Here is an 11,174-nt window from a genome sequence, read left to right as displayed (position 1 = left end):
GTACATTTTATTCCCCCAAATCAATCCATCCTGCTTGCATTTTAAGAGAATGAGAGCAATGTGCAAAATCAGCACACAGTATCAAACAATGAGAATTTGTTAATGGGGTTTTCATGTGTTCTCAGGAACAAAGTCAGTGGGGGGTGTCCTGCAAAGCTTAACCTTCCCTGCTACACTGCACTGCACAGATAACCATGTGCTGGGTGAGCTTGGGAGAGGCTGGCTGGTATCACCTCGCTCCAGTGAGCCTGTGACCAGACAGCTTAAGCCAAGCAACAAAGAAAAAAATGTGTGCTTTCCTGCTGAGCTGAAAGTGGTTGTTGGAGAATTTCAGTGGGACTTAATTTGTTGGAAGGCCTTTTCACCTTTATGCTGTGTGTTCAGGGGAGGTGATGATTGTTTATTCCTTGTAATTTCTTCCATTTCTAGTTATGCTCTGCTCAGAAGACTGCAGCTTTCAATTACATAGGTAAGAGGTCTTCAGATTATTTTTTAAAATCTCAGAATAAAAGGGATACATGTTCATTGTAGGATAATTTATAAGACACAGACAAGCAAAAAGAAAAGAATAAAAATCACATGTAATTCTGTTTCCCAGAGATAACCACTATTAATATTGTGAACGTTGTGTTATATATCATTCTATATGGATATATGTATATGTTTTCATATATACATACATACTTTAAAATACATACTTTAAATGTATTTATACTTAAAGGTAGTATATATATATATTATAAAAATAATTCTTTGCTACTTCTTTTGTAAACTTCCATTTAACAATCAGTTTATCTCCTATACTAAAATTTCTAAAATTTTCCCTGTAGTAAGTATTATTTCTGTCCAGTTCTTCTGGTTACATCTTGCTGGTTGCAAAGTGGAAATAATATCATATACTAGTCATGTGTATTTCTTGGTTGCTTATATAGATTTGCTTCAATAATTGTCTGCATATCCCAAGCATGATACGATATCCCAGAGAATGAAGAAACATATAGATGGACAAGAATTTTCAAAAGTACCAAAGCACCACAACTTAATTAGTCTTAAACCCTTAATCCCCTGGGTCAAGATTACCCACTTCTGATCTTCACAAAGATTACCCACTTCTGATCTTCACAAAGATTTCTCTATTTGGGGGTGCACTGGGCCTAAAGAAACAGTGAATCAGCAGATAAGTTCCAGTTTGGGCAACTTAATTTCATGATAACATACCTACCCTCCTATTTCATTTCATTGTATTTCTTTTTATATGCAGAATTTTGCTCCCAATATTCCCCTTAACAATATAGATCAAACACTGAAATTAATCATTATAAAAGGGAAAATGAAATAAGTCAAATGAATTTAAATGACATAATTTATTTAACCCAAAAATGCAAATATCATTTCTACATATAATCAAGATGAAAAATACATTGTTAAGATATTTTATATATATTTTTCATATTAGTCATTGGAAATTGGTGTGTGTTTGTACTTATAGTATATCTCAATTTGTGAGCTAAATTTTTATTGAAAATCTTAAACTGGATTTAGATGTCATATAATTTTCAGTTGAAAAAACAGATTCACATACCTAAGTTTTCCAAACATATTTAACAGTTTTTCCATAACTTGAATCAAGTAAGTACCAAAGGAAAAAACAAAACAAAACAAACAAAAAAACAACCATGTGCCTTTACTATTTGCATCCACATTGACAAAACTGGCTTACTGTTTTTAGAACCACTGGTTTTATTTCAATGAAAAACATATCTGTTTCAAAACTACATCTGTCCAAGTTAACTAAATTCACCAAATCTTGTGTCAACTCAGTGTGATTAATAGGTTCAAAGAGATATTATATAAGTTCAAGAACAACTCAATTAGTCAAAATAAAAAAAGAATTTTAAAAATTTTTCCTGGAGTATTTTTGTAGCCAACTTATATAATTCTCTCAATTATAAGTACATTCTCTACATATTGTTTCATATTAGAAAACAGAGCGAATGTGCCCGGAAGATTGGTGCTACTGCGTCTCTGGCAGATGGCTGGTCTGACTCAGCTCAAGCCCAAAGTAAGCCCAGACAGGCCAACTAATAGCACAGGAACCAAACACTGCCCACAATAGGCAAAGGGAGCCAGTGAAGATAAGTGGATTGAGAAAAGCAGCTAAGACACAACAGCAGGGCACATGAAACACACATAGGAGACACACCTGAAGTAGCCAGTTCTGATGAACAGGGGCATTGCAGTGAAGGGTACTACAGAACCACTACTTCATAAAGTCATTACTTTCAACAGCAGAAGACATAGCCAACTTTCCTAACACAGAGAAGAAGGCAGAGACTTAGACAAAATGCCAAGATGGAGGAATTTATCCTAAATGAAAGAACAAGATAAGACTATGGCCAGAGATCTAAGCAAAACAGATATAAGTAACATGCCTGATGGAGAATTTAAAGCAACAATCCTAAGGATACTCACTGGGCTTGAGAAAAGGATAGAAGACACCAGTGAGATCCTTACCAAGGAGATAAAAGGGTTAAAAAAAGAATCAATCAGAGATGAAGAATGCAATAAACAAGATTGGAAACAGGCTTGATGCAATAAATAGCAGGCTAGAAAAAGCAGAGGAATGAATCAGTGACCTAGAAGGTAAAATAATGGACACTAATGAAGCTGAACAAAATAGAGAATTATGTGACACAAGCACAGACTTAGGGAACTCAGTGACTCCATCAAACACAATAACATTAATATTATAGGAATCTCAGAAGAAAAAGAGAAAAGGGTGCAGAAAATTCATCTCAAGAAATAATAGCAGAAAACTTCCCTAATCTGAGGAAGGAAACAGACATCTAGATCCAGGAGGCACAGAGAACTTCCATCAAAATCAACAAAAACAGGTCAACACCAAGACATACTGTAATTAAACTGCAAAATATAGTGATAAAGAAAAAAATCTTAAAAGCAGCCAGACAAAAGGAGTCCTTAACTTACAAGGGAAAATGCATAAGGCCTGCAGGAGATTACTCAACACAAACTTGGCAAGCCAGAAGGAGTGGCATGATATATTCAAAGTGCTGAATGGGAAAAATCTGTAGCCAAGAATACTCTATCCAGCAAAGCTACATTCAGAGTAGAAGGAGAGATAAAGAGCTTCCCAGACAAACAAATACTAAAGGAGCTCGTGACCACTAAACCAGCCCTGCGAGAAATATTAAAGAGTACTCTCTGAATGTAAAGGAGAGACCAAAGAGGTAAAGGATCTTTACTCTAGGAACTACAGAACGCTCATGCAAGAAATTGAAGAAGACACAAAAAGATGGAAAAACATTCCATGCTCATGGATCGGAAGAATAAACATTGTTAAAATGTCCATGCTACCCAGAGCAATCTATACCTTCAATGCCATCCCAATCAAAATTCCAAAGACATTTTTCAAAGTGCTGTTACAAACAATCCTACAATTTATATGGAACCAGAAAAGACCCTGACTCACCAAGGAAATGTTGATAAAGAAAAACAAAGCGGGGGGCATCAGGTCGCCCGATTTCAAGCTATATTACAAAGCCATGATCACCAAGACAGCATGGTACTGGCACAAAAACAGACACATAGAACAATGGAACAAAATAGAGAACCCAGATGTGGACCCTCAACTCTATGGTCAAATACTCTTCAACAAAGCAGGAAAAAATATGCAATGGAAAAAAGACAGTCTCTTCAATAAATGGTGCTAGGAAAATTGGACAGCTATATACAGAAGAATGAAACTCGACCATTCACTAGCACCATACACAAAGATAAACTCAAAATGGATGAAAGACCTCAATGTGAGACAGAAATCCATCAAAATCCTAGAGGAGAACATAGGCAGTAACCACTTTGACATCAGCCACAGCAACTTCTTTCAAGATTCATCTCCAAAGGCTAGTGAAACAAAAGTAAAAAATGAACTTTTGGGACTTCATCAAGTTAAAAAGCTTCTGAACAGCAAAAGAAATAGTCAGCAAAACAAAGAGGCAACCCACAGAATGGGAGAAGATATTTGCAATGACACTACAGATAAAGGGCTGGTATCCAAGATCTATAAAGAACTTCTCAAACTCAACACCCAAAAAACAATTAATCAAGTCAAAAAAAGGGCAGAAGACATGAACAGACACTTCTCCAAAGAAGACATACAAATGGTTAACAGACACATGAAAAAAGGTTCATCATGATTAGCCGTCAGGGAAATTTAAATCAAAACCACAGAGATACCACCTTAAACCAGTTAGAATGGCAAAAATTGACAAAGCAAGAAACAACAAATGTTGGGGAGGTTGTGGAGAGAGGGGAACCCTCTTACACTGTTGGTGGGAATGCAAGTTGGTACAGCCACTTTGGAAAACAGTGTGGAGGTGCCTTAAAAAATTAAAAATAGAGCTACCTTATGACCCAGCAATTACACTCCTGGGTATTTACCCCAAAGACACAGATGTAGTGAAAAGAAGGGCCATATGCACCCCAATGTTCATAGCAGCAATGTCCACAATAGGCAAACTGTGAAAAGAGCTGAGATGCCCTTCAACAGATGAATGGATAAAGAAGATGTGGTCCATACATACAATGGAATATTACTCAGCCATCAGAAAGGATGAATACCCAACTTTTACATCAACATGGATGGGATTGGAGGAGATTATGCTAAGTGAAAAAAGTCAAGCAGAGAAAGTCAATTATCATATGGTTTCACTTATTTGTGGAACATAAGGAATAGCATGGAGGACATTAGGGGAAGGAAGGGGAAAATGAAGGGGGGAAATCGGAGGGAGAGATGAACCATGAGAGACTATGGACTCTGAGAAACAAACTGAGGGTTTTAGAGGGGAGGTGGGTGGGGGGATGGTTTAGCCCAGTGATGGGTATTAAGGCGGGCACGTACTGCATGGAGCACTGGGTGTTATACAAAAACAATGAAGCGTGGATGAGTACATCAAAAACTAATGATGTATTGAATGGTGACTAACATAACATAATAAAATAAAATTTAAAAAAGTGACAAAGATAAGAAAGGATCAGAGAAAATATCCAGAAATAATGACAAAACAAGTAATAAAATGGCAATAAATACAGATCTATCAATAATTCCTTTGAATGTAAAAGGACTAAATGCTCAGTTGTAAATATTTATGCACCCAACATGGGAACGCTCAGATATATAAAAAAACAATTAATAACAAACATAAAAGGACTCATTGATAATAATATAATAATAGTAGGGGACTTTAACACCCCGCTCACATCAATGGACAGATAATCTAAACAGAAAATCAACAAGGAAACAAGGGCTTTGAATGACACACGGGACCAGATGGACTTAATAGATACAATCAGAGCATTTCATCCTAAAGCAGCCCAATACACATTCTTTTCAAGTGTACATGGTACATGCAATAGAATAGAACACATACGAGGTCACAAATCAGCCCCACAAATACAGAAAAGTTTGAAATCATACCATGCACCTTTCTGACCACAATGCTGTGAATCTAGATGTCAAGCACAAGAAAAAGTTTAGAAAGACCACAAATACATAGAGGTTAAACAACATGCTCCTAAAGAATGAATGGGTCAGCGAGGAAATCAAAGAAGAAATAAAAAATACATAGAAACAAATGAATATGAAAACATGACAGCCCAAAAGCTTTGGTATACAGCAAAAGGGGTCCCTAGAGGGAAATTTATAGCAATACGGGCCTACCTCAAAGCAGGAAAAATCTCAAATAAATAACATAATCTTATGCATAAGAAGCTAGAAAAAAAAAGACAAATGAAGGTTAAAGCCAGTGGGAGAAGGGAAATAATAAAACCTAGAGCAGAAATAAATGATATAGAAACTAAAACAAAACAGAGCAAAACGGTAGAACAGATCATTGAACCTGGAGTTGGTTCTCTGAAAAAATTAATAAAACTGATAAACCTCTAGCCAGACTTATCAAGAAGAAAAGAGAAAGCACCCAAACATATAAAATCACAAATGAGAGGGGAGAGATAACAACAACCATCACAGAAATACAATAAGAAAATATTATGAAAAATTATATGCCAACACATTGGACAACCTGGAAGAAATGGATAAATTCTTAGAAACATATAAACTACTAAAATCGAAACAGGAAGAAATAGAAAACTTGAACAGACCAATAACCATCAAAGAAATTGAATTAGTAATCAAAAATCTCCCAGCAAACAAAAGTCCAGGGAGAGATGGCTTCACAGGGGAATTCTACCAAACATTTAAAGAAGAGTTAATACCTATCCTTTGCAAACTATTCCAAAAATTCAAGAGGAAGGGAAACTTCCAAATTCATTCTATGAGGCCAGCATTACCCTGATTCCAAAACCAGATAAAGACACCACAAAAAAAAAAGAGAGAGAGAGAGAGAGAATTATAGGCCAATATCTCTGACAAACATAGGTGCAAAAATCCTCAATAAAATACTAGCAAACTGAATCCAACAATGTGTTAAAAAAAAGCATTCACCGCAATCAAGTGGGATTTATTCCTGGGATGCAAGGGTGATTCAATATTTGCAAATCAATCAACATGATACACCCCATTAATAGAAGAAAGGAGAAGAACCATATGATCATTTCAATAGATGCAGAAAAAGCATTTGACAAAATACAACATCCATTCATGATAAAAGCCTTTCACAAAGTAGGGATAGAGGGAACATACCTCAACATCATAATGGACATCTATGAAAAACACACAGCCAAAATCATCCTCAATGGGGAAAAACTGGGAGGTTATCCTCTAAGGTCAGGAACAAGACAGGGATGTCCACTCTCACCACTCTTAATGTACTACTGGAAGTCCTAGACCCAGCAATCAGACAACAAAAAGAAATAAAAGTCATCAGTAAGGAAGAAGTCAAACTTTCAGTATTTGCAGATGACACGATACTCCATAATAGATAACTCAAAAGACTCCACCAAAAAATTGCTAGAACTGATACACGAACTCAGTAAAGCTGCAGGATACAAAATCAACATACAGAAATCTGTTGCATTTCTATACACCAATAATGAAGCAGCAGGAAGAGAAATCAAGGACTTGATCCCATTTACAGTTACAGCAAAAACCATAAGTACCTAGGAATAAACCTAACCAAAGAGGTAAAAGATCTGTACTCTGAAAACTATAAAACACTGATGAAAGAAACTGAAGAGGACACAAAGAAATTGGAAAACATTCCATGCTCATGGATTGGAAGAATAGATACAGTGAAATAAGTCAAGCAGAGAAAGTCAATTATCATATGGTTTCACTTATTTGTGAAACATAAAGAATAGCATGGAGGACATTAGGAGAAGGAAGGGAAAAATGAAGGGGGGGGATTAGAGGGAGAGATAAACCATGAGAGACTATGGACTCTGAGAAACAAACTGAGGGTTTTAGAGGGGAAGGGGGTGAGGGGATGGGCTAGCCCGGTGATGGGTATTAAGGAGGGCACGTACTGCATGGAGCACTGGGTGTTATACGAAAACAACGAATCGTGGATCACCACATCAAAAACTAATGATGCATATTGTATGGTGACTAACATAACATAATAAAATAAAATTTAAAAAATGCCTATACTACCAAAAGCAATCTACACATTTATTGCAATCCCTATTAAATACCAACAGCACTTCTCACAGAGGTAGAACAAACAATCCTAAAATTTGTATGGAACCACAAAAGACCCCGAATATCCAAAGCAATCTTGAAAAAGAAACACAAACCTGGAGGCACCAATATTCCAGATTTCAAGTTATATTACAAAGCTATAGTGATCAAGACAGTATGGTATTGGCAAAAAAAAGACACATAGATCAATGAAGAGAATAGAAAACCTAGAAATGAACCCACAACTATATAGTCAGTTAATCTTCAACAAAGCAGGAAAGAATATCCAATGGAAAAAAGGTGTCTTCAACAAATCGTGCTGGGAAAACAGGACATCAACATGCAAAGAATGAAACTGGACCATTTACCTACACCTTATACAGAAGTACACTCAAAAGGAATTAAAGACCTATGTGTGAGACCTGAAACCATAAAAATCCTAGAAGACAGCACAAACAGTAATTTTTCTGACATTGTCTGTAGCAACACCTTTCTAGATATGTCCCCTTGAGGCAAGGGGAGGAAAAGCAAAAATAAACTTACTGTTTCAGGCCTCACACATAGGTCTTTAATCCCTTATTATTATAGGTCTATAATCCCAAAATATATAAAGAACATCTCAACACCCCCAAAATGAATAATCCAATTAAAAATGGGCAGAACACATAAATAGACATTTTTCCAAAGAAGTCATACAGATAGTCAACAGACACATGAAAAGATGCTCAACATCACTAATTATCACAGAAATACAAATCAAAGCTACAATGAGATACCACCTCACACCTGTCAGAATGCCTAAAATAAAAAACTCAAGAAACGATAGGTGTTGGTGAGGATGTGGAGAAAAAGGAACACTCCTGCCCTGTTGGTGAGAAGGCAAACTGGAGAAGCCTCTCTGGAAAACAATACGGAGTTTCCTCAAAAAGTTAAAAATAGGATGACCCTATGATCCAGCAAGTGCACTACTAGGTATTTACCTAAAGGATACAAAACTACTTATTTGAACGGATACATGCACCCCTATGTTTATATAGCAGCATTACCTACAATAGAAACCGTCCAAGTATCCATCAACTGATGAATGGATAAAGAAGAGGTGGCATATTTATACAAAGGAATATTCCTTAGCCACTAAAAAAGAATGGAATCTTCCCATTTACAATGATGTGAGTGGAGCTAGAGAGTATTATGCTAAGTGACGTCAGTCAGAGAAAGACAAATATTCATATGTAGAATTTAAGAAACAAAACAAATAAGCAAAGGGGAAAAAGAGAGACAAACCAAGAAACAGACTCTTAGCTTTAGAGAAGAAACTGGTAATTTCCAGAAGGGAGGTGGGTGGGGGGATGGGTTAAATAGGTGATGGGAGTAAGGAGTATACTTGTGATAAGCACTGGGTGTTGTATGGAAGTGTTGAATCAGTATATTGTACACCTGAAACTAATATTACATTGTATAATAACTGACTGGAATTTAAATTAAAACTTAAAAGAAAACAATGTTGGCAAGAATGTGGAGAATTAGACCCCTCAGATACTGTTAAGAACTTAAAATAGTGCAACCACTTTGGAAAAGAGTTTTGCAGTTCCTCATAAAGTTAAATATAAAATTACTGTATGGTCTAGCAATTCCACTTCTAAGTGTATATGCAAGAGAAATGAAAACATGTCTACACAAAAACTAGTACATGAATGTCCACTGCAGCATTATTTATAATAGCCATAATGTGGAAACAATACAAATATTACCAACTGAGGAATGGATAAATAAGATGTTGCATATTTATGTAATGGAATAATATCTAGCAATAAAAAGAAATGAAGTGCTTGATACATTTTACACCATGGATGAATGTTGAAAACATTATGATGATTGAAAGAAATATGCTATAAAGGACCACATACTGTATAATTCCATTTATATGAAATTTACAAAATAAGCAAATCCATAAAGACAGAAAGTAAACTGGTGGCTGCCAGCAGCAGGGGAAAGGGAGAAACTGGGAGGGAATTGGGCAATAACTGCTAATGGATATGGGATTTCTTTTGGGGTGATGAAAATGTTCTAAAATTGTGGCAATGGCTACACAATTCTGTGAATATGCTAAAAAAATTGAATGGTACCCTTTACATGGGTGAATTGTATGGTATGTGAATTATATTTCAATAAAGCTGGTATAAAAACTTTAGTTTTCTCATGTGTAGTTTGATATCAGTGAAGAAATGTAAATCTCACTGCCATTTTTGTCTTTGGTTATTGACTATTTGGCAAGTATTCCTTTTACTTTAAGAAAACATTGAATTTTATTTAAAAGTACTGTACAATAAATCTTTTCAAAGCTCTTCTGCACCTCAGCCAGTAAGTATTGGCAAAGACCAGACAATCATTGTCTTCTATTTCTGTCAACAGTTCCATAAACTGGCAATGATTCATAGCATTTGCATGTGTACCAAACAATTTTAATAACTGTATCCATGACACTTTTCTTAGGTTTGCTTCAGAAAACTGAGCACAAATATTTTCATACAGTGGAACAAAGCAATAAGGGAAACATCAGTCTTTTGTTTAAAAATTCAATAAATCTGTATTTTTTTAAACTAACATAGCTGAAGCATCAACTGTTAAGATAAAATGAATTTTTTTATATCTAGCTGAAATTCTTCTTTGACAGATGTAAAAGATTAAAAAATAGCTACACAATAAATTTGATTTTTAGGCTGCTAATTGACATAATTTCTTTATAAATTTATAAGTCCTTTGAGACAAAATGTACTCAAAGTATTATTGGGCAGTGTCACTTACATTGCATAACTCATCTAAAGCTATAGAAAAGTACATGCAATTTTTCAAATTTTGAATCAATTGATCTTTGAAATTGTTTGAAATTTCTTGTATGCCATAGGTGATTGTTTGGTGACATAACTGACATTCTTTCACTTTTTGTAAAATATCATTTAAAATCTTTTCCTTATAATTTTTCTTTTTTGAGGTGGGAAGAGAGGGGCAGAGGAGAGAGAGAATGTTAAGCAGGCGCCATGGCCAGCATGGAGCCCAATGCAGGGCTCGATCTCACGACCCTGAGATCATGACCTGAGCGGAAAGCAAGAGTTAGATGCTTAACTGACTGAGCCACCCAGGTGCCTCTCCTTATAATTTTCTTTTTTTTTTTAAATTTTTTATTGTTATGTTAATCACCATATATTACATCATTAGTTTTTGATGCAGTGTTCCATGATTCATTGTTTGTTCATAACACCCAGTGCTCCATGCAGAACGTGCCCTCCTCAATACCCATCACCAGGCTAACCCATCCCCCTACCCCCCTCCCCTCTAGAACCCTCAGTTTGTTTTTCAGAGTCCATCATCTCTCATGGTTCGTCTCCCCCTCTGACATACTCCCCTTTTCTTCCTCTCCTGTTATCTTCTTCTTTTCCTTTTTTCTTAAAATATGTTGCGTTATTTGTTTCAGAAGTACAGATCTGTGATTCAACAGTCTTGCACAATTCACAGCGCTCAC

Source organism: Callorhinus ursinus, unplaced genomic scaffold, assembly GCF_003265705.2.
Source record: "Callorhinus ursinus isolate GAN/ISIS: 27379988/994484 unplaced genomic scaffold, GSC_fseal_2.0 scaffold16, whole genome shotgun sequence".
In the NCBI taxonomy this organism is placed as follows: Eukaryota; Metazoa; Chordata; class Mammalia; order Carnivora; family Otariidae; genus Callorhinus; species Callorhinus ursinus.
This window is presented reverse-complemented; position numbering follows the sequence as displayed.